This window comes from Carcharhinus amblyrhynchos, chromosome 22, assembly GCF_965287045.1.
Source record: "Carcharhinus amblyrhynchos chromosome 22, sCarAmb.v2.hapA, whole genome shotgun sequence".
In the NCBI taxonomy this organism is placed as follows: Eukaryota; Metazoa; Chordata; class Chondrichthyes; order Carcharhiniformes; family Carcharhinidae; genus Carcharhinus; species Carcharhinus amblyrhynchos.
In genome coordinates, this window is record NC_137345.1 from 18,452,519 (window position 1) to 18,477,515 (window position 24,997).

The window sequence follows — 24,997 nt, forward strand, 5'->3', positions numbered from 1 at the left end:
CCCGCACATCTTCGCAATACAGCTCACTCTACCTGCTTGATCCCATGCAGCAATTGTATGGTACTGCTAAGTAAAACATCCATTTGTGGGGTGAAAAATTGAGAATGGATAAAAATGTGAGTAGCTGAGAAGAGGAATTTGACATATACACCAACCTAATGTGAAAACATGATATTTTTGTGACTGAAGATGGCTAAATTATTGATATCTTGTTATAAGTTTTCTAGTAATTTTTCATAGGAAATATAATGACATTCCTGAAACTAAACAAGAGTGGTATGTAGGTGAATGTGTGGAACTGTATTTTCTGCAGGACTCGGGGCGGCAACAGTAAATTGGTGAGTGGGAGCAACACTGATAGAGGAATAACCAATAGAGGAGTGAGAGAAACCTAGAGATCTTAAAGGGAACAACTGGTTTCACTGAGGAGCCGTTGGAGAACGCGAGACGAAAACCAAGGGTACTCATTAAAGGAAGCATGGGGCAATGGAGGAGAAAGGACATTGTGGCACAGAGCTGCCTCACAGTGCCAGGGACCCAGGTTTGATTCCCGGCTTGGGTCATTGTTTGCGCAGAGTCTACACATTCTCCCCGTGTCTGCATGGTTTCCTCCGGGTGCTCCGGTTTTCTCCCATAGTCCAAAAGAAGTACTGGTTAGGTGCATTGGCCATGCTGAATTCTCCCTCAGTGTACCCGAACAGGTGCTGGAGTGTGGTGACTAGGAGATTTTCACACTAACTTCATTGCAGTGTTAATGTAAGCCTACTTGTGACTAATAAATAAATTTTAACTTTAGAATTGAAATTGAGGGTGATTGGACCATGGGATTCATCACCACTTGCAGCTATTCAGGAAGAAACTAAAATTTAATTTAAAAAGGAAGGGGAATAAATATTTGAAAAGGAGTAATAAGAACATAGGAACTAGGAGCAGGAGTAGACCATCTGACTCTCAAGCCTGGTCCGCCAATCAATAAGATCATGGCTGATCTTTTCGTGGATTCAGTTCCACTTACCCGCCCACTCACCATAACCTTTAATTCCTTCACTGTTCAAAAATTTATTTATTCTTTCCTTAAAAACATTCAATGCTTCACTGGGCAGGAAATTCCACAGATTCACAAACTTTTGCGTGAAGAAATTCCTCCTCAACTCAGTCCTAAATCTGCTTCCCCTTATTTTGAGGCAATGGCCCCTAGTTCTAGTTTCATCCGCCAGTGGAAACAACTTTCCTGCTTCTATTTTATCTATTTCCTTCATAATCTTTTACGTTTCTATAAGATCTCCCCTCATTCTTCTGAATTCCAACGAGTATAGCCCGAGACTACTCAGTCTCTCCTCATAAGCCAACCCTCTCAACTCCGGAATCAACCTAGTGAATCTCCTCTGCACTCTCTCCAGTGCCAATATATCCTTTCTTAAGTAAGGAGACCAAAACTGTACACAATACTCCAGGTGTGGCCTCACCAGCACCTTAAACAGCTGCAACATAACCTTGCTGTTTTTAAACTCCATCCCTCTAGCAATGAAGAACAAAATTCCACTTGCCTTCTTAATTACCTGCTGCACCTGCAAACCAACTCCTTGAGATTCCAGCACAAGGACACCTAGATCCCTCTGCACAGCAGCATGCTGGAATTTTTTACCATTTAAATAATAGTCCATTTTGCTGTCATTCCTACCAAAATGGATGATCTCAATTTACCAACATTCTACTCTATCTGCCAGACCTTCGCCTACTCACTTAGACTACATATATATATATATCTTTGCAGACTTTCAGTGTCCTCTGCAACTTTGCTCTGCCACTCAACTTAGTGTCATCTGCGAATTTTGACACACTACACTTGGTTCCCAACTCCAAATTATCTATGTAAATTGTAAACAATAGCGGTCCCAACACTGATCCCTGAGGCACACCACTAGTCACTGATCACTGAAGAACACCCATTTACCCCCACTCTTTGCTTTCTGTTAGTTAACCAATCCTCTATCCATGCTTATACATTACTCGTAACACTGTGCACTTTTATCTTATGTAACAGTCTTATGTATCAAGTGTGGCACCTTGTCAAATGTCTTCTGGAAATCCAGATACGCCACATCCATAAGTTCCCCATAGTCCACTGCACATGTAATGTTCTCAAAGAATTCCAACAAACTAGTCAAACATGACCTTCCCTTCATGAACCCAGGCTGCGTCTTACCAATGGGACAATTTATATCCAGATGTCTCGTTATTCCTTCCTTGATGATAGATTCAAGCATTTTCCCTACTCAGAAATTAAGCTAACCAGCCAAGAGTTACCAGCCTTTTGTCTACCTCCATTTTTAAATGGTAGCATCACATTTGCTGTTTTCCAATCTGCGGGAATCATCCCAGAGTCCAGAGAATTTTGATAAATTACCATTGGTGCATTTGTTGTTTTTCTCGCCATCTCCTTTAGAAGCCTGGGATACATTCCATCAGGACCAGGAGACTTGTCTATCTTTAGCCCCATTAACTTGCCCAACACTACCTCTTTCGTGATCGTGATAGTTTCTAGGTTCTCACCTGCCATAGCCTTCCTGTCATCAATTTTTGGCATGTTATTTGTGTCTTCCACTATGAAGACTGACACAAAATACCTGTTCAATGCCTCAGCCATTTTCTTATTTCCAGTTATTACATCCCCCTTCTCATCCTCTATATGTTACAAAAGGATTTGGTGGGAATGGGATTTAGAAGAAAATGTTAGCACCAGGGGTGAAACAGCCTCCTTCTCGGCTGTAATTTCTTTAATTATGCTGCTCCGCCATTCATTTTGATCATGGCTGATCATCAAATTCAGTACCTTGATGTTGCCTTGCACCACCTCCCCCCTTCCCCTCCCATCCCTTGACCCTTTTAGTTCCAACAGCTATATCTAGCTCTTTCTTGAAATCACACATTTTGGCCTCAGCTGCTTTATGTGGTAGTGAATTCCACGGATTCATCACTCTTTTGGGTAAAGAAATTTCTATTCACCTCAGTCCTGAAAGGTTTACTCCCTATCCTCAAACTATGACCCCTAGTTCTGGGCTCTCCCACCATCGGGAACATTCTTTCTGAATTTACCCTGTCTAATCCTGTTAGAATTTTATAAGTTTCTATGAGATCCCTTGTCACTCTTCTAAACTCCAATGAATATAATCCTAACCTTAGTCTCTCCTCATATAACAGACCAGCCATCCCAGGAATCAGCCTGGTTAACCTTCACTGCACCACCTCTATAATAAGGAAATTCTTCCTCAATAAAGACACCAAAACTGCACACAGTGCTCCAGGTGTGGCCTTGCCAACGTCCTATACAATTGCAGTAAAGAGGTAGAGGTGACTGAGGGACTTCAGCGTTCAGCATTCTGGGAGAAGTTGGCCTAGCAACATCTACTGAGAAGCAGGAAGTGGAAGATCTGGTGTTAAATCAAAAATTCAGGACAAAAGGGACCATGTGAGAAAAGAAAAGCAATAAGCAGATATATACTTCCCTCAATCAGTATCTAATAAAGCATGCAGCTTCAAAAGAGCTTCAAGTAAAACTGGTCAAATATCAGGCCACACCTACACCTCACAGGAAATCAAAAGTGCAGCTCTGCTAAATATACCCAGCATAACAGAAGTGAAGAAAAATATTGCATTTTGATTAATGATGATAGAATGTGAAAAAAAATTGAAAATTAATTCAAAATTGTGAACACAACATAGGAAAACTTGTAAATCATACTATTTCATCAAGTGTCTTCAATATGATGTAATACAAAGAAACACATTATTTTTGTTTCCAAACAGGCGACAATGATGGTAACCCCCTTCATCCCAGGAGGCGTGACTGATGGACAGTGGCACACCGTCCAGTTGCATTATAACAAGGTTAGAGAAACTTGTTTAGTCACACAACACAAAGGTCGCAGCGCCTGTGATTCATTGCATTCTCTTATTCAGTATTTATTTATTAGTATCACAAGTAAGCTTACATTAACACTGTAATGAAGTTGCTGTGAAAATCCCCTAGTCGCCACTCTCCAGCGCCTGTTCAGGTACACTGAGGGAGAATTTAGCATGGCCAATGCACCCAGCCAGCACATTTTTCAGATGGCCAGCAGATAGACTAGGGCAGACAGCCAGGAAGGATAAAATAAATACAGTCACTGGGCTTGGCAAATCCAGCAAATTTACTTTGTAGTTGGACTGCCTCACTGAGGTCTGCATGGTATGTTAACCATTGGCAACTCAGATGTATTTCAATCTCATCTGTAGCTATTTGAGAGATTACACATGAGAGATTACAATCACAGCTGATGGGATGCAATCATATTCATGACAGAAACAAATCACCAACAGGTGTAAAAGCACCCCAACCCATCAATAAGGAGGAACATTCATACTGAGGAAACTTTGGCATTGCTACAAGGAAATAGCTACAGATGAGATTGAAATACATCTGAGTTGCCAATGGTTAACATACCATGCAGATCTCAGTGAGGCAGTCCAACTACAAAGTAAATTTGCTGGATTTGCCAAGCCCAGTGACTGAATTTATTTTATCTTTCCTGGCTGTCTGCCCTAGTCTATCTGCTGAGTATTCTTTTGTGGGTCTTAAGCATCAGGAGCTAATGGCTCCTGCATCTTGCTAAAGCAAATATAAAAGTAACTGAAGCCAAACAGCGTTTTCCCCATAATATAATCTTATGAGGCATTGAAATGCTGGGAAATACCTGACCCCATAATGCAATGAATAAGAACAACTTACAATTACTGTGATGCTGCAAATCTGTGAAGATTTTTATTTACTGAATCTTTCTCCGGTACTACTGGGGCGGCTGGGTGGCACACTGGTTAGACTGCTGTTTCATAGCGCCAGGGACCTGGGTTCAATTCCCAGCTTGGGTCACTGTGCAGAGTTTGCACATTCTCTCCTGAGTTTGCATGGGTTTCCTCCTGCCATCTGAAAAATGTGCTGGTTGGGTGCATTGGCCATGCTAAATTCTCCCTCAGTGTACCTGAACAGGCGCTGGAGAGTGGCGACTAGGGGATTTTCACAGCAACTTCATTACAGTGTTAATGTAAGCTTACTTGTGATACTAATAAATAAATACTGAATAAGAGAATGCAATGAATCGCAGGCGCTGCGACCTTTGTGTTGTGTGACTAAACAAGTTTCTCTAAACTTGTTATAATGCAACTGGACGGTGTGCCACTGTCCATCAGTCACGCCTCCTGGGATGAAGGGGGTTACCATCATTGTTGCCTATTTGGAAACAAAAATAATCAATTTAGTGAATTGATTCTGGTAGTGTGTAAAGGGGTGGACCATTCAGTCTCTCAAGCCTGTTGTGCCATTCATCGAGATCATAGCTGATCTCACTTGTTGCATCAGACATCGTTTGAATTTCTGCTTTGATTTTTTTTTTCTGTAAAAGTTTCCCATGTTTTTTTCCCACTCAAATCACTTCTATTTTTTATGAAGGTGTTTTGTTCACAAGGGGGTAATTTTGAACCCGCGCTCTCTGCCACAGGAATAGCGGCATACGCTCAAAACCTGGAGAGACTCGGAAACCATGATTTGCACTGGCGAGTTTTTGAGTTCCAATTTTTCAGCCACCCCGCCCCACTCCGGCAGTGTTGCATGAAACACACTGCAGGACCCCAGGAAGCTCGTTTTAACACATTAGCATGAGTATTCAGCAGTGTGATGTCGTGCCAGCTCCATCAACAACAGGTTTGGGGTCTCCCCAGGAGATGTAGAGATGAGGATAGCCCCTGGACGGAGAGACGTGGCCAAGCAGTGGCCTAGCAATGCTCGCTGGCAAGACCTCTTGGCACAGGTTGGCACTGCCAGATTCCCACCATCCCCCATGCCAACCTGGCAGTTCCTACCTGGGGCAAAGGAAGGGCTCCAGTCAGTGCCTCATGGGAGGATTCATTCGGGTTCAGTTATGGGCTGTGGCAGATGGAGGAGCTTGGAATGCCAATGATGGCTGTTGTGATGGAGGGGGGGTGGGGGGAGGTGGGGGGAAGCAAGTGGCCGATGACTGGAATATCTCCAATTCAACCATTGGTCACGGACAGCAGAGTGCGACAGCAAATGGGGCAGGGTGGAAGGATCCGAATTTCAGAAATGGAGGAGACTCAGTTCGTGACCTTGTCCAACAGGTACGAGGTACTTGCTCCCTATGTGGATGAGGAAAAGGACTGTAGCGAGAGTGAGCTAACTGACCACTGCATTGTGGTAAGAAGGCCATTCAAGAGGGGGGACCAAAAAGAAGAGCGGTAGGGAAGGAGATTGCATCATTAGGGGGACAGATAGCAGGATATAGAGTCCCACATGGTTTGCTGCCTACCTGGTGGCAGGGTAAAGGACATCTCTAACCGGCTTGAAAGAATATTGAAGTAGGGGAATCCAGCTGTTGAAGTCCATGCTGGGACAAAAAACATAGGCAGGAATAGGTAGGAGGATCTGTTTAGGGAATATCAGGAACTGGGATCCAAATTAAAGAACAGGTCCTCAAGGGTTAAAATCTCTGGATTATTACTCGAGCCACGTGTGAATTGGCAAAGAGAGAGGGGAGGTAAATGCGTGGCTAAAGGAAAGGTTTGGCAAAGAGGGGTTATATTTCGTGGGACACTGGCACCAGTATTGGAACAGGAGAGAAATGCACCAATGGGACAGGGTCCACCTGAACCGACCTGAGACCAGGACCCTGGCGGAAAGGCTAAATTGGAAAGTCACAAGTTAATGTTAAACTAGTTAATGGGGGGGGGCTGGGCAAAATAGAAGTTAGGAAAGTTTCCAGACCTAGTCATAGAGTAGACAGTATGGATATTAGCGGGAATAAAACTTCAGGCACAGCAGAAAAAGGGACAACTATGGGAAGAGGGGCAGTCAACACAGCACTGAGGATGCTGTACGTAAATGAAGTCAGTAGACAGAACAAGGTAAATGAGCTGGAAGCACACACTGCAATTGGAGGGTACGATGTTGTGGGCGTTACAGAGATGTGACTGCAAGGAGATCAGAGGTGGGATCCGAATACCCAAGGATAAGTGTTCTATCGAAAATACAGACAGATGGGTAGAGGAGGTGGGATTGCCTTGTTGGTAAGAAACAAAATTAAATCATTAGCGAGAAATGATACAGGGCATAGAATCTGTGTGGATAAGTCGAGAAATCGCAAAGGGAAAAAGACCCTGATGGGAGATACGTACAGGGCCCTAGCAGTCATCAGGATGTCGGAATGAAAATAAATCAGGAGATAGAAAAGGCATGTAAGAAAGGCAATATTACAGTAATGCGGGACTTCAATATACAGGTGGATTGGGAAAATCAAGTTGGTAGTGGACCCCAGGATAAAGAATTTGTGGAAAGTCTACAAGATTTTTTTTGGAGCAGCTTGTTCTAGAGCCCACTAGGGAACAGGCATTTTTGAATCTGGTGATGTGTAATGATGTGGAGATGTGTCTTTACATCCCTGTTTGTGAATAGAACTCCTACTTACTTGACAAAGAGGCAGTGCTCTGAAAGCTAGTGGCTTTTGCTACCAAATAAACTTGTTGGACTTTAACCTTGTGTTGTGAGACTTCTGCGCTGTAATGTTCTATGTTCTATGTTCTTACGATGCAAAATGAGGCAGACTTGATCAGGGAACTTAAGGTGAAGGGATCCTTAAGGAGAGCAGTGACCACAATGTGGTAGAATTCATCTTGCAGTTTGAGACGGAGATGTTGGAATCGGATATAACAGTGCTACAATTGAATAAAGGAAACTACAAGGCCATGAGGGAGGAGCTGGCCAGATTTGATTGGAAAGTGAGCCTAGCAGGAAAGACTGCAACAACAGTGGCAGGAGTTTTTTGGGGATAATTCAGAAGGCATAACATAAATTCATTCCAAGGAAGAGGGAGCATGTTAAGGGGAAGACGAGGCAACCATGGCTGACAAGGGAAGTCAGGGATAGCATAAAAACAAAGGAAAGAACACACTGTGAGGCAAGGAATAATGGGGAGCCAGAGGATTGGGAAGGCTTTAAAAGCCAGCAGAGGACAGCTAAAAACAAAAATAAGGATGGGGAAAATGAAATATGAGTGCAAGCGAGCTAGTAATATAAAAGAAGATTGCAAGAAGTTCTTTTAAGATATATGAAAGGTAAGAGAGAGGCAAGAATGGACATTAGACCTCTGGAAAATGAGGCCGGTGAAGTAGTAATGGGGGACAAAGAAATGACAGTGGAACTGAATGGATACTTTATATCAGTCTTCATAGTGGAAGACACCAGTAACATGCCAGAACTTCATGAGAGTCGGGGGCAGACATAAATGTAGTGGCCATCTCTGAGGAAAATGTGCTAGGGGAGCTGAAAGGTCTGAAGGTGGGTAAATCGTCTGGACCGGATGGACTACTCCCCAGGGTTCTGAAGGAGATAGCTGAAGAGATTGTAGAGGCATTTGTGGTGATCTTTCAGAAATTACTAGAGTCAGAGAAAGTCCCAGGTGACTGGAAAAAGGCTAATGTAACACCTCTGTTTAAGAAGGGAGGGAGGTAGAAGATGGGAAATTATAGGCCAGTTGGCCTGACCTCGGTTGTGGGTAAGATCTTGGAATCCATTATTAAGGATGAAATTGTGAAATACTTGGAAATTTATGGTAAAATAGAGCTGAATCAGCACGGTTTCATCAAAGTGAAGTCATGTCTGACAAATCAGTTAGAATTCTTTGAGGAGGTAACGAATAAGTTAGACAAAGGAGAGTCAGTGGACCTGATTTATGTGGATTTCCAGAAAGCCTTTGACAAGGCTGATAAATAAGCTAAGAGACAATATATTAGAGAAAAAGTACTGGCACGGATAGAAGATTGGCTGACAGACAGAAGGCAGAGAGTGGGGATAAGGGGGTCCTTTTCAAGATGGCAATTGGTGACTCGTGGTGTTCCACAGGGGTCAGTATTGAGACAACTTTTAATGATCTGGAAGATGGAACTGAGGGCATGGTTGCTAAATTTAAGAATGATACAAAGATATGTAGAAGGATAGGTGGTGTTGAGCAAGTGGCGAGGCTGCAGAATAACGTGGATAGGCTAGGAGAGTGGGCAGATGGAATACAATATGGGAATGTCTGAGGTTATATATTTTGGTAGAAAGAATAGAGGTGCAAACTATTTTCCAAATGGGGAAAGGCTTTGGAAATCTGAAGCACAGAGGGACCTGGGGCCTGGTTCAGGACTCCATTAAGGTTAACATGCAGATTCAGTTGGCAGTTAGGAAGGCAAATTCAAATTTAGCATTCATTTCTAGAGGGCTGGAATACAAGAGCAGGGATGTATTGCTGATGCTGTAAAAGGCTCTGGTCAGACTCCATTTGAAATATTGTGAGCAGTTTTGGGCCCTAACCCTGAAGAAGGATGTGCTGGCTTTGGAGGGGGTCCAGACAAGGTTCACAAGAATGATGCATTGGTTAGACCACATTTGGAGTACTGCATCCAGTTCTGGTCGCCTTACTACCGGAAAGACGTGGAGACCCTGGAGAGAGTGCAGAGGAGGTTTACCAGGATGCTGCCTGGTATGGAAGGACTGGGTTATGAGGAAAGGTTATGGGCAAATTGAGGCTGTTTTCCTTAGAAAGACGGAGAATGAGGGGAGACCTAATAGAGGTGTATAAGATTATGAAGAGTATAGATAGAGTAAACAGTGATAAGCTTTTTCCTAGGTTGGAAACAAATATTACAAGGGGCCACGGGCTTAGGGTGAGGGGGGCGAGGTATAATTCGGATGTTAGAGGGAGGTTTTTCACACAGAGGCTTGTGGGGGTATGGAATGCACTGCCAAGTAAGGTGGTGGAGGCAGGCACGCTGGAGTTGTTTAAGGGATACTTAGATAGGCACATGAGCGGAATAGAGATGGAGGGATATAGGAGACTGTTTTAAATAAGGATCAAGAGCCATGGGATGTCCCTGGGAATCTATTGATTCCTATGAACCTTCCAACACATTTTCTGGCTCACTTGTTTTACTTTTGAGCTTCTAGGTATTCCCTTGAATGTTTGCATAAGACATGCATGTTATTGATGTTTTTCTCTTTTAATCCACAGGTGCTTCGGACTGCCTTGTAGTCTAACGAGGGGCATACACGCAGTGGGTCGTGCGAGGGCTGCTCTTGGATGTTTCGAGAGTTGCCTAGTGCTTCATGTCGTTAGTGTACACTTAAACTGGATCAGCTGATGGGCAACACGATAGCTCAGTGACTATCACTGTTTGCTGTACAGATACATGGATTTGGGCCAGTGTCTGTGGGAGTTTGCGCATTCTCCCCATGCTTGCATGGGTTTTCTCCAGGTGCTCCGGTTTCCTCCCACACCCCAAAGCTGTGCTCTTAGGCTGATTGGTGTAAAAAATTGTCCTTAAATTAGTCTCCCCTCAATCTGGTTTCCACTGTGGAGTGCCATATGCGCAGACAAGGGTCATGGGTGGAAGAGGGGACTCACAATGTTGAAATGGCGGTGCGGGCTTGTTGGGCCAAAGGGCCTGTTTCCCATGCTGTGTTGTTCTTTGTGCTTTGTATCCCAGGAATTAAGAGTTTGCCATATGAGGAGTGGTTGAGGAGTCTGGGTCTATACTCGATGGAGTTTAGAAGGATGAGGGGGGATGGATCTTGTGAAGTTGTACGAGTGAAGTAGTGGCATGATGGGAAAACTGGTCAAGTATTTGGTACTAAATAAGTAAAACTGACTCTGCATAACCTAAGACATGAACAAGACTGGAGAAGGTCAAGACCTGATAAGGCTGACTCCACATAATTTAGGGCTGGATGAGATAAGGTCAGAAATGACAAAGTCATCGGCCTTCTTCTGTTCTTTCAAAAGGAGAAGATAAAAGTATGAATGATGAGACAAAGAGGTCTTGGAGGTCACCGGATTATAATACAATTAATGATGTTGCTACTGTTTGTATTACTAATCGAATTCCTGAAGTCATGTAAACCGATAAGAAAAAGGTATAACTATTGAGCTGATTCTTTATGTAAGCACGGACTTGAGAGCAGAATTAGCAATTCTGGCTCTCTGAACTCAAGTTTTTGTCAATACTGCATGCAGTCTTTCAGAAATAAAGATAAATTGTTTTGTTGGTACGAATTTTGTTGACTCTCTCTACCACAATCAGGAAGCAGGAAAAATTTCCACTTCAACATTTGGTGCTGCGGAGCAGAAACCAATGCCCCGGGTGAATTCCGTAGGGGACTGAAGAAGTGATCGAGCCACGACCCAGAGGGAAGGGACAGATGCCGGCACAAGGTAAGATTTACCTTGGTCTCTCTCTCTCTCTCTCAGATCAGTGCTACGACCCCTCATCCCTTACGGAGGACACTAACAGGTGACGGTACTCAAATCTAAATTGGACTGTGAGTAGAGTGTTTAGGGTCAGGGACCCTATTGCAACTAGCCTAAGGTCAAGGACCCCTTGATCTCGTTTTAGATCTGGATCATGGTTACATAGGCTTAGTTTGGGTCAGGGACCCTGTGATTTTTCTTAGTTTGGGTCAGGGACCCCGTGATTTTTCTTAGTTTGGGTCAGGGACCCTGTGATTTTTCTTAGTTTGGGTCAGGGACCCTGTGATTTTTGGGTCAAGGACCCTGTGATTTTTGGGTCAGGGACCCCGTGATTTGATTTTGGTACTAGTTTGGGTCAAGGATTCTTTTTATTAACGTTTTTGCCCAGGGCACGGTATACTGATGCTATGGGACAGATTTTAGACAAGACGGGACAAATTCATTAAACAGATGAGGAAAGGGGGATGGGATCCATCTCACCCGCTAGGCCAACAGTGGAAATGGTTGAAAAGAAAGAAAAAGGACAGAACTAAGAAAATTGGAGTACTCTTAGTTCACCTATTGACCAGATTAATTGAACAGGCCTCAGTCTTGGGTAAAAAAAATGGGCTGACGACAAGGAGAGAATTAAAACATCGGAATCACAGATTAGAGAGTTAGAAAAGAGAAACCAGACAAAGAAGGTAGGAGTATTGTTAATACATCAGTTAGCTGGACTAATTGAACAAGTAGTCACTCCCACTAAGAAGTGGAGTGAGGATAAAAAGATTAGGGAATTACAATTCAGAGTAAGGGAACTGGAGAAACAAAGCCAAGTGTTAGAAGACCACTGCAGGGGGACATTACCTCCCTACCCTGGCATATGACTGTGAAACTCACAGTGCCTGGGGGTGACTTTGATACTGAGGAGGAGGTCTGCGACCTTGCTCTGGTAATGAGGGGAGGAACAGTAAATAATCCCATTGACCGATCTAAATCCTTCACATCAGGAGAAAGACATCAGATCCTAGTGTTGCTGGGAAAACTCCAGCCCTGGGGTGCAAATGCTAAATTTTGGTATTACCATCATCCCACAAGGTATTTACGGTATTAAATATAGCTAACGAGTTCTGGTCCATCCCCTTGAACTTTCACTCACAGGATAAATTTGTCTTCACAGTAGGCGATAAGCAGTATACATGGACTAGACTCTCACAGGGATTCCGTAATAGCCTGGTCATATTTCACCAAGCAATGAGCAATTTCTAGAACAATTGGAACTCCCGAAAGGAAGCACAATCTTACAGTATGTAGACAATATTTTGATAGCCTCTGAAACTAAAGCGGAACATCAGACAGCATTATACTCGATCTTGAAGCACTGAGAAGATCAAGGTTTAAAGGCAAATCCGAAAAAGGTCCAAATAGGAAAGACACAAATGTTATATCTGGGACATGACTATATGAACAAAGAACAAAGAACAACCCAGCATGGGAAACAGGCCCTTCGGCCCAACAAGCCCGCGCCGCCGCATCCTCCTACACCTACCCTGCCCTGCGTGTATGCGAGTGGAACCCCTAACTTAGCCAGATTCCAGGGAGAAGAGTGTCAATTTGGTATACCAATCAGCCTAAGAGCACATCTTTGGGGTGTGGGAGGAAACCGGAGCGCCCGGAAGAAACCCACACAACCACAGGGAGAATGCGCAAACTCCCACAGACACAGGCCCAAATCCATGTATCTGCACAGCTAACAGTGCTAGTCACTGAGCTGTTGCGGCGCCCGTCTACCGGTCCAGGATCAAGCACACACATCGACACGAAGTACTAGGCCACTCCCGGAACCTCCAAGAGCAGCCCACGCACGACCCACCGTGTGCATGTCCCTTGTTTGACAACAAGGTGGACCGCCACCTGCGGAATAAAAAGACAAAAACGTTAACATGTAAGTCTGCATTTCCGGTGTCTCCCGAGGCTCTGACCCTATTTAATACCCCCTACTATAACCCTCCATCCTTATTTCGCTCATGTGTCTATCTAAGTAAACCTTAAGAACATAAGAACATAAGAAATAGGAGCAGGAGTAGGCCATCTAGCCCTTCGAGCCTGCCCCGCCATTCAATAAGATCATGGCTGATTTGTCGTGGCTCAGTTCCACATTCCCGCTCTCTCCCCATAACCCTTAATCCCCTCGCTTATCAAAAACCCATCAACCCGCGTCTTAAAAGTATTTAGCGAGGCAGCCTCCACCACCTCAACGGGCAGAGAATTCCAGAGATTCACCACCCTTTGAGTGAAGAAGTTCTTCCTCAACTCCGTTCTAAACCGCCCCCCCCCTTTATCTTGAGGCTGTGCCCCCTAGTCCTACTGTCCTTTCTGAGCGGGAAGAGTCTCTCCACCTCTATCCTATCCATCCCATTCATCATCTTATATGTCTCAATGAGATCTCCCCTCATTCTTCTAAACTCTAACGAGTACAAGCCTAGTTTATTCAGCTTCTCCTCATAGCTCAACCCCCTCAACTCCGGTATCAGCCTAGTAAACCTCCTCTGCACTCCCTCCAAGGCCAAAATATCCTTGCGTAAGTACGGCGACCAAAAACAAGTCCAATGTGCCTGCCTCCACCACCCTACTCGGTAGCGCATTCCATACCCCCACAACCCTCTGCTTGAAGAATCTTCCTCTCATATCCAAATTATACTTCTCCCCCCTCACCATTAGATCATGACCTCTCGTAATTGCACCCAATCTAGGGAGCAGCTTATCACTATTGACTCTACCTATTCCCTTCAGTATCTTATATACCTCTATCATGTCTCCCCTTAATCTCCGTCTTTCCAAGGAGAAAAGTCCCAGTTTCTCCAACCTTTCCTCATAACTCAGTCCTTCCATGCCAGGCAACATCCTGGTAAACCTCTTCTGCACCCTCTCCAGAGTCTCCACGTCCTTCCGGTAGTAAGGTGACCAGAACTGGACGCAGTACTCCAAATGCAGTCTAACCAACGTTCTGTACAACTGAAGCATTAGACGGCAGCTCCTATACTCTATACCCCTTCCTATAAAGGCTAGCGTTCCATAAGCTTTCCTCACAACCTTCTCTACTTGTGTCGCAACCTTCATAGACTCGTGAACCTGCACTCCCAGGTCCCTCTGTATTTCTATACTCCTAATTGGTCTACCTTTTATCACGTAGCTCCTCTCTGCATTATTCCTTCCAAAATGCATCACCTCGCATTTGTCAGGATTAAATTCCATCTGCCACCTATCTGCCCAATGTACCAACCTATCTATATCCTGCTGTATCACCTGACATTCCACCTCGGTATCCGCCAATCCTGCCATCTTGGTGTCATCCGCAAACTTGCTGATCACACCACGTACGCTCTCTTCCAAATCGTTTATGTATACTACAAAGAGGAGAGGTCCCAGTACTGAGCCCTGCGGCACACCACTGGTCACTGGCCTCCAGCCCGAAAAGGTCCCCTCAACAACTACCCTCTGTCTCCTACTGCCCAGTCAGTTCTCAATCCACCTAGCTACCTGACCTCGTATCCCATGTGCCTTAACCTTTTCTACCAGCCTACCACGAGGGACTTTGTCAAACGCCTTACTGAAATCCATATAGATTACATCAACGGCTCTCCCATCGTCAACCGTTTTTGTCACCTCCTCAAAGAATTCCACCAGATTTGTAAGGCTAGACCTCCCCCTAACAAAGCCATGTTGCATATCCCTAATCAGATTGCAACGCTCCAAATGCTCATACATCCTACCCCTAAGTATTTTTTCCATTAATTTTCCTACCACCGATGTCAAACTCACCGGTCTATAATTTCCAGGGTTATCCCTACTACCTTTTTTAAACAGTGGTACAACATTAGCTACCCTCCAGTCTTCTGGGACCTCACCTGTGTCCAAAGAAGAGACAAAGATTTGCACCAGAGGCCCAGCAATTTCATCTTTCGCCTCCCTAAGCAGCCTGGGATAAATACCATCAGGCCCCGGAGCTTTATCCGTCATGTCAAAGGCTATAGACTGGTTGAGAAGGATGAAGATTTTGGTACTACGGCAGAACAGAAACCTGATTGCAGGAATGTCAGAGATCTGGAAAAGAAAAGCCTGGATTTGGGAGGCGCCAACGGGTTCAAGGATGCTGGAGAGGAAAGGGAATTTGGAAAAATAACTTGAAAGGACAGAAGAGTGAGGGATTGTATTTTTTGAGAAGGGGTGGGGGACAGCATCTGATCAGGCAGAGTCATGAACAATGTCAGCTAATATGGGGCCAGCAAAGAAAGTTGGGTAGTCAGCAGTTTTATAGGAATAGGATCAAGGCAGCAGGAGGCCATTCAAGTACTCACGGATGTACCTATTGGTAGTGAACACTCTCCGTGGGCATTCAACTCTTCCAGAATAATGGTCATCAGCGGGACTAGTTTCTGCTTGCTGTCTTCATTAGAGATGAAACCACTCTCAAGCTCTAGTGTTGGGGGAGAAGGGGATTTGTCACAACAGGAGGCACCCGAATCAAACATGGCCAGATTTATTAGAGGCCAGTGAGCTCCCATCAGTAAAGGGTTAAAAAGAAACAAGCAGGCTGACTCTATATGGTCCAGAGAAAGAGAGAGAGGGCGTAATTGTGCGATCGAGAGCCTCATGTGGTGTAATAGGGTATAGCCAATCAAAGTGAATTGCTTCGAGTTTAACAAATTATGTAGGGATTGGACAGAGATTTGACCTCTGCCATGTGGGAAAGGTGGCATTACATTACATCTGTGAAGTTAGAAGGAGAGTTAACCATTTAGGCACACAGTAGATTTGATTTTGTACTTGCCTGAGTTGGTTACAAAGGCAGAGTTGTAGAAGTAATTAATTATGTAGATTGCTGCACATTAGAATGCTTTCAGTATTTCTTTGTGCATCCATGCTCCAAGTGGTAAGGTCCAGTTATGTGCTCGTGAAATTTTTTTTAACTGTGCCAGAATTGTAAGAATGCACGAGTGTCTTAATTTAGTAGGGATATTTAAAGGTGATAAAAATAGATCTTATTTTGGATTTTCTGGATCAGACTTTTGTTAATTTAAAGATGTGTTCTTGATAGAACTGACAATGAAAGAATTATTCCTAAGTGTTTGAAGAGTCCACGTCAGTGAACTTACTCCCCCCGCCATTCTGCTGAAACAAGCAGAGAATTAACCCATTCTGTCCCAGACAGGATGGATCTTAGTGTTGTAAGGCTTGCAGTAATTTTAGGACATAAAGTCAAAAAAAACTAACAGAAAAAGGAGTTACATGAGGTAGAATAGGAGCGCATGTTTAAAACGTGTGCAAGTAGTGAATCAACTACAAACCTGGAGTAGAGCTGAGTACAAAGCACACTCTGTTGTAATCTTAGTTTTTGTATTTCAGTGTGTTTGTGTGGTCTGGTCATTTGTCTTTTGTGAAATATTTATTGCGGGCATTAAATGCATTTTTAATTGAGTCACAGATATACCTGTTTAGTTGGTTGTCATGATATGACAAAAGGAGGGAATGTGAAGTTGTACAATCTGATTGAAAGTTACAAAATACTGACAGGCCTAGATAGAGTGGACGCAGGGAGGATGTTTCCACTCATGAGAGAATCTAGAATTGAGGGCTCAACCTCAGAGTGAAGGGACTCTCCTTTAAAACTGAGATGAGGAAGAATTTCTTCAGTCAGAGGGTGATGAATTTACAGAACTCATTGCCACAGAGGGCTGTGGAGGCCACGTCATTGAATGTCTTTAAGACAGAGATAGATAGGTTCTTGGTCAATAGGGGATCAAGGATTATGAGAAGAAGGCAGGAGAATGGGGATGAGAATCATATCAGTCAAATCAAGCGCTAGTCTTGACACCATCATCATCATCATCATCCTGTTCAACCTTTGAAGTCCTGTGGCGATGGGCGAGCAATGAAGCAACTGGTGTGTACACACTGGGAGCTGTAGTCACGGACCTGGACACAGACGGCTCAGGTCTAACGGTCATTTTCCACTGACCGAAGCAGCAGTGAAACTCAGCGTCTACCTGGGTGACTGAGTCCTCTTCAGGAGCTGCTCACCTCTGTAGAATGAGGAGGGGGCTAGAAAAGATGCCCTTAACATCGCCTGCTTCACTACACCCTGGCCAGTTTACCACGGCTGGCGGGGATCCCATCTTGCGGTCGAACAAACGAAATAAATCACAAGGTGACACTGCTCACCATTGGCACCTGGAATGTGCACATGCTTTTGAACAACCCTACAGCAGACAGACCAGAGAGAAGAATAGCCTTAGTTGCCAGAGAGCTTGCAAGATACAACATTCACATTGCAGCCTTGAGTGAAACTCGTCTACACAGTAAGAAGTCTCACAACACCAGGTTAAAGTCCAACAGGTTTATCTGGTAGTAAACGCCACTAGCTTTCTGAATGCTGTTCCTTTGTCAGGTGAGTGGGGAGTACTAATCACAAACAGGGCATATAAAGGCACACACAGTTTACAGAATACTGATTAGAATGCAAGTCTTTACAGCTAATCAGCTAATCATGTCTTAAAGGTGCAGACAATGTGAGCGGAGATAGCATTGTGCATAGGTTAAAGGGATGTGTATTGTCTCCAGACAGGACAGTAAGTGAGATGTTGCAAGTTCAGGGAAATCATGGGGATTACAGATAGTGTGACACGAACCCAAGATCCCGGCTGAGGCCATCCTCATGTGTGCGGAACTTGGCTATCAGTTTCTGCTCAGCAACTCTGCGCTGTTGTATGTCGTGAAGGCCGCTTTGGAGAACGTTTCCCCGAAGATCAGAGGCCGAATGCCTGTGTTCGCCAACAGGAAGGGACAGTCTTGCCTGGTGATTGTTCAGCAGTGTTCATTCATTCATTGTCGTATCTTCTGCATGGTCTCCCCAATGTACCATGTCTTGGGACATCCTTTCCTGCAGCGTATCAGGTAGACAACATTGGCCAAGTTGCAAGAGTATGTGCCATGTACCTGGTGGATGGTGTTCTCACATGAGATGATGGCATCCATGTCGATGATTCGGTATGTCTTGCAGAGGTTGCTGTGGCAGGGTTGTGTGGTGTCATGTCACTGTTCTCCTGAAGGTTGGGTAGCTTGCTGCAGACAGTATCCGTTTGAGGTTGTGTGGTTGTTTGGAGGCAAAAAGTGAGGGTGTGGGGAAGGCCTTGGCGAGATGTTCATCTTCATCAATGACATGTTGAAGACTCCGGACAAGATGTCGTAGCTTCTCCGCTCCGGGGAAGTACTGGACAACGAAGGGTATTCTGTCCACCGAGTCCCGTGTTTGTCTTCTGAGGAGATCGGTGCGGTTTTATGCTGTGGTGCATCGGAACTGTTGATCGATGAGTTGAGCACCACAACTTGTTCCTATGAGGGCATCGTTCAGCGTCAGGAAGTGTCTGTCGCAATCCTCCTCATCTGAGCAGATCCTGTGTATATGGAGGGCTTGTCCGTAGGGGATGGTTTTTTTAATGTGTTTAAGGTGCAAGCTGGAGAAGTGGAGCATCGTGAGGTTATCAGTGGGCTTGCAGTACAGTGAGGTGCTGAGGTGACTGTCCTTAATGGAGATGCGTGTGTCCAAGAATGTAACTGATTCCGGAGAATAGTCCATGGTGAGTCTGATGGTGGGATGGAACTTGTTGATGTCACCATATGGTTGCTTCAGTGGTTGTTCACCATGAATCCAAAGGAAGAAAATGTCATCGATGTATCTAGTGTATAGCATAGTCGCTGAGCAGAAACTGATAGCCAAGTTCCACACACATGAGGATGGCCTCAACCGGGATCTTGGGTTCATGTCACACTATCTGTAACCCCTATGACTTGTCTGAACTTGCAACATCTCACTTACTGTCCTGTCTGGAGACAATACACATTCCTTTAACCTACGCTTAATGCTATGTCCACTCACATTGTCTGCATCTGTAAGACTTGATTAGCTGATTAGCTGTAAAGACTCACATTTTAATCAGTATTCTGTAAACTGTGTGTGCTTTTATATGCCCTGCTTGTGATCAGAACTCCCCACTCACCTGACAGAGGGACAGCATTCTGAAAGCTGGTGGCGTTTACTACCAAATAAACCTGTTGGACTTTAACCTGGTGTTGTGAGACTTCTTACTGTGTTTACCCCAGCCCAACACCGGCATCTCCACATTGAAACTCGTCTTGCCAACGTAGGTCAGTTGACTGAAACTGGAGGTGGATACATTTTTTCTGGAGCTGTCGTGGCAGCGATGATTGTCGAGATGCTAGAGTTGGATTCGCCGTCAGGAGTCACCTTGTTTGGAAACTTGCTAGTCTACCCAAGGGCATGAACAACCGGCTTATGACATTACAGCTTCTGCTACAGAACAGAAGTCAACCCACCCTGATCAGCGCCTATGCCCCCACAATGAACAATCGGACAAGATGAAACACAAGTTCTATGAAGAACTAGATGCCCTACTATCAGCAGTGAGCAGTACCAACAAGCTGATCTTGCTTGGCAAATTCAATGCAAGAGTAGGATGTGGCTCTGCGATCTGGCAGGGAGGCATTGGGAGGCATGGAGTGGGCAAATGTAACAGTAATGGCCTTCTCTTAACGAAGACTTGTGCAGCACATGACCTCCTCATCACCAACACAACCTTCTGTCTGTCTACCTGTAACAAGACCTCTTGGATGCACCCCCACTCTAAACATTGGCATCTTATCGACTATGTCATTGTCAGGAGAAAAGAGAGGCAGGATGTCAGAGTGACCAAGGTCATGTGTGGTGCTGACTGCTGGACAGATCACAGGCTCATTGTCTCTAAAATGAGGCTCTGCATCAGACCCAAGAGGCGACAGCAAGGAAGCAAGGTTATGAAAAGAATCAATGCAGCCAAGCTAAAGAACCCCAGCATAGCTTCAGCACAGGCTGAAGACTTAGAAATCAAGCTTGCTGACGTATACCTCGCAGGCAGCACTGAGGGTGACTGGAAATGCTTCAGGGATGCTGTCCATACATCTGCACTGAAGATACTCGGGCCCTCTACCCGCAAGCAGTATGACTGGTTCAGTGAGAATGATGAGGAGACACAGGCTCTACTTGTTGAAAAACATCGTCTTCATCGGGCCTGTCAGAACGATCCATCTTCAGCTGCCAAGAAAAATGCTTTTACCGGTGCTAGCAGGACTGTCCAGAATAAACTGCATAAAATGCAGGATGCCTGGCTGAGTGCCAAGGCAGATGAAATACACGGATACACTGACAGAAATGACTTGAAATGGTTCTATGAAGCCCTCAACACTCTCTACGGACCTCAATCTCTCGGGAGTTCCCCCCTCCTGAGTACAGATGGTACAACTGTCATTACAGAGAGGGCTGAGATCCTGCAGAGATGGGCTGAGCACTTTGAAGCCGTTCTCAATCGACTGTCATCTATTAATGCTGAGGCAATAGACAGGATTCCCCAGGTCGATATCAACAACACCATGGATGATCCACCGGTAGTAGCTGAAGTCATGAAGCTGTCAGTCAGCTATCCAGTGACAAATCCCCAGGGGCAGATGCCATACCTGCAAAGATCTACAAAGCTGCTGGTCCTGTACTTATCGAGAAGCTCACTGAGTTGTTCCAGTCCTTTTGGAAGTAAGGATCCATTCCTCGGGAACTTAAAGATGCTTCCATCGCACACCTCTACAAGAGGAAGGGCAATTGGCAAGTATGCGACAACCACCAAGGAATCTCGCTACTCTCCATCACAGGAAAAACCCTCGCTAAATTGTCTGGTCACTCATCTGGAGCTAGGCCTGCTTCCAGAGTCACAGTGTGGCTTCTGCAAAGATTGTGGGACTACTGACATGATTTTTGCTGTGCGTCAACTTCAGGAGAAGTGTCAGGAGCAGAATCGTGGGCTCTACACAACTTTTGTTGACCTCATGAAAGTCTTCAACACTGTCAGCTGACAAGCCTGTAGAAGATCATGTCAAGGTTCGGCTGTCCCCCCAAATTCATGATGGCATGATGGCCAGAGTACTGGATGGCGGAGAATCCTCTGAGGCATTCCCAGTCATCAATGATGTCAAACAGGGCTGTGTGCTCGCATCCACACTGTTCAGCATGATGTTTACTGCTATGCTGAATGATGCCTTCCAGGACAGTGTTGCTGGAATCAGCCTCAAGTACAGAGTGGATGGGAAGGCCTTCAATCTGAGGAGACTTCAAGCTATTACCAAAAGTGAAGGAGACTGTTCTGAGAGACTTCCTGTTTGCCGATGACTGCGCCCTGTATGCTGGCTCAGAGCCAGAGATGCAAGTCAGTATGGACAAATGTTTCTCAGCTTGCGATAACTTTGTACTCACCATCAACATTAAAAAAACTGAAGTCATGCACCAGTCTGCTCCTCATGCACTGTACACAGAACCCATAATCACAATCAAAGGGCAGAAACTACAGACAGTGGACCAGTTCACTTATCTTGGCAGCACCCTCTCCCAAACAGTGACTAGTGATACAGAAGTTAACTGCAGAACAGCAAAGGCAAGTTCTGCTTTTGGTAGACTGCGCTCCACTGTGAGGTAATGTCGAGGAATCAGCCCAGCAACAAAACTGAAGGTCTACTGCACTGTGGTACTCACTACCCTCCTGTATGCCTGTGAAACGTGGACCTTGTATCGAAGGCATGCAAGACAGCTCAATCATTTCCACATGACTTTTCTTCGCAGAATATTATGCATCAGATGGCGACACAAAGTACCAGACACTTAAGTTCCCTCTAGAGCAAGTCTACCATCAGTCCACACACTACTGATGACAGCGCTGGCCCGGTGGACAGGTCATGTTACCCGTATGCCAGACGAGGGCATACCCAAGCAGCTCCTTTTTGGGGAACTCTCTGCTGGAAGACGCTCGCATGGAGGGCAGAAGAAATGTTACAAAGACACACTCAAGGCCTCCCTTAAGTTGCTTGACATAGACACGACCACCTGGGAAACGCTGGCACAAAACATCCCTACCAGCGCTGCCTCATCCACAAAGGCTATCAAGCTTACAAAGCAAGATGCATTGCTGAAGCACAACTGAAGCGCGAGCTGTGCAAGTCCAGAACCACCAGTGCAACAACTACAGTGCCTACACAAGTCTGCCCAATACGTGCCAGGACATTCCGTGCCCGAATTGGCCTGATCAGTCATCTTTGGACACACCGCATCCAGCCTCAAAATGACTAATGGTGTCGAGGTCCTCATCGATGACGATGGACAAACAACAACCATCTGGGCACCTACGCCTTAGGAACTGCAGTGATTCAAGAAGGCAGCTCACCACCACCTTCTGAAAGGCAGCTAAGAGCAGACAATAATTCCTGGCTAAGCCAGCAATGCCCATGTCCCACAATTGAATTTTAAAAAGTTGTGATATGGAGGTGTCTGCGTTGGACAGGGGTGGGCACAGTAAGAAGTCTCACAACACCAGGTTGAAGTCCAACAGGTTTGGTTGGTATCACAAGCTTTGAGAGCGCTGTTCCTTCGTCAAGTGAATGGAGTTTAAAAAGTTGGACTGAGCAATTGAAATGGGAGGCTTGTGACAGAACTGTAAAGTTTATATTTGAATCAGATAGTAACTGGATTTATATATTCAGAGATTAGACAGGATTTGACAGCCTCGCTCGTGCTAAAACCATAAAATCCCACTGTGAGAAACACAGCTCACAGTCAAACAATTTAGTCAAGTCAAGTTCTGAAGGAGCAAGATTTTTATTTAACGTTCTTGCAAGACCGGGTGTCCAACAAAATAGGCACACCTTACATCGATTTGCAGCACATTTTTATACTTTTTTACAAGCATTGTAATGGCTTTGCAATGTGTTGTTCTCCCCTAATTGGTGGTCCCTGTCCCATCTATGTGTTGTCATTCCCCTATTGGCTCGAGGTGCCCCAAGTTTCCATCCCCGTCTAACAATGTCTTCTGTTATCACAAGAGTGCATTAGTAAACTCATCCATCTTATCCAATACTGTTACATGTCCAGTTCAGATTGGCGGTAATCAATCCTTTGCCAACTTAAACACTGCTGTCCCGACTATCTCAGTGACCTTTTCCCCCTTTTATGCTTAGTTGTAAAAACAACACATCTTGCAGACCATTTGCTTTTTGTAACTTGGGCCTCTTACATTCCTGCAGGATGTGGTGTATGCTTCACTGCACACCACACCTCTGGTGTTATCTCCACACGATGTGGGTATGCCGGCGTTGGACTGGCGTAAACACAGTAAAAAGTCTGACAACACCAGGTTTTAGTCCAACCTATTTATTTGATAATATACTCACTAGCTTTCGGGGTTACCCCCTTCGTCAGGTGAATGGAGAGTTCTGGCCTCAGACAGAGCATATAAAGCACAGACAGTTTAGAGATTACTGATTAAAATGCGAATCCTTACACCTAAACCTCACTTACTGTACTGTCTGGAGACAATACACATCTCTTTAAACTGTGATCAGTGCTCCTTCCACTCACATTATCAGCCACTTCAGGTCTTGAACAGCAGGTTAGGTGTAAGGATTCGCATTTTAATCAGTAATCTCTAAACTGTCTGTGCTTTATATGCTCTGTCTGAGGCCAGAACTCTCCATTCACCTGACGAAGGGGGTAACCCCGAAAGCTAGTGAGTATATTATCAAATAAATAGGTTGGACTAAAACCTGGTGTTGTCAGACTTTTTACTGTGTTATCTCCACACCACAGGCAGTCTTTTTATTATCCCTAACTATTGCTCTGTTAGCAGCATTGAACCTTATGTCCTATGTTTGTGCCTAAACTCAGTTGTTTCCATAATGTGGGTTATCAATGTGCCTGGCTATATCCAGTCTACCTAACTTTAAGCTATTTCTCAATGCTGTACAGATATATGTGTTAACAGCATCTTCACCTATTGCTCACACCACCCAAGACCTTTCCATTGTCCACCCCTTGCCTGCTCCATTTCCCGTGGTGGGTGGGGCAGTAAATCTTTGGCCATTGTCTCTCGATTTATAAAGTTGCTATTACTGGAATTTGCAACCGTTACTCATAGGTGTGACACATTCCAGTGCGTTGTATTCGTTTGTCAATTTCCAAGTGGGTGGGGGAGTCAATGACAAATTAAAAAAAAAGACATATTTATAAGATAGGTTCATCGTGTTATATTTACGGCGTGGCCTGAAGTCCACCGGGGCTGCCTGAAATTAGAACATGACTGCTCACTTCAAAAGTCTGACAACACCAGGTTTTAGTCCAACCTATTTATTTGATAACATACCCACAAGCATCAAATAAATAGGTTGGACTAAAACCTGGTGTTGTCAGACTTTTTACTGTGTTTACGCCAGTCCAACGCCGGCATCTCCACATCACGCTCACTTCAACACAGACAAAACTTCAGCAAACTTTGGACGAGTGCCAGTAAGAAAGATGGCTTCAGTCTAATCGTCACAGTGATGTTCTCGCAGCAATTCAGGAAGTTGAGCGTGGGTTTCCTTCCGGTTTGAGGGTTGGGTGATAAAGTGAGGGAGCCTTGTGAGTGCAGCAAGTAGCGGGAGAGGTTGGGTTGTGTTGTCGATTTTTCTTCAAATTCTCAGGTCTGGCGGAGGGGGACAAAGTTTTCCCGAAGATGAGAGGTCGAGGGAATTCGGGAATGTCGGGGAGACTGATCCTCGCT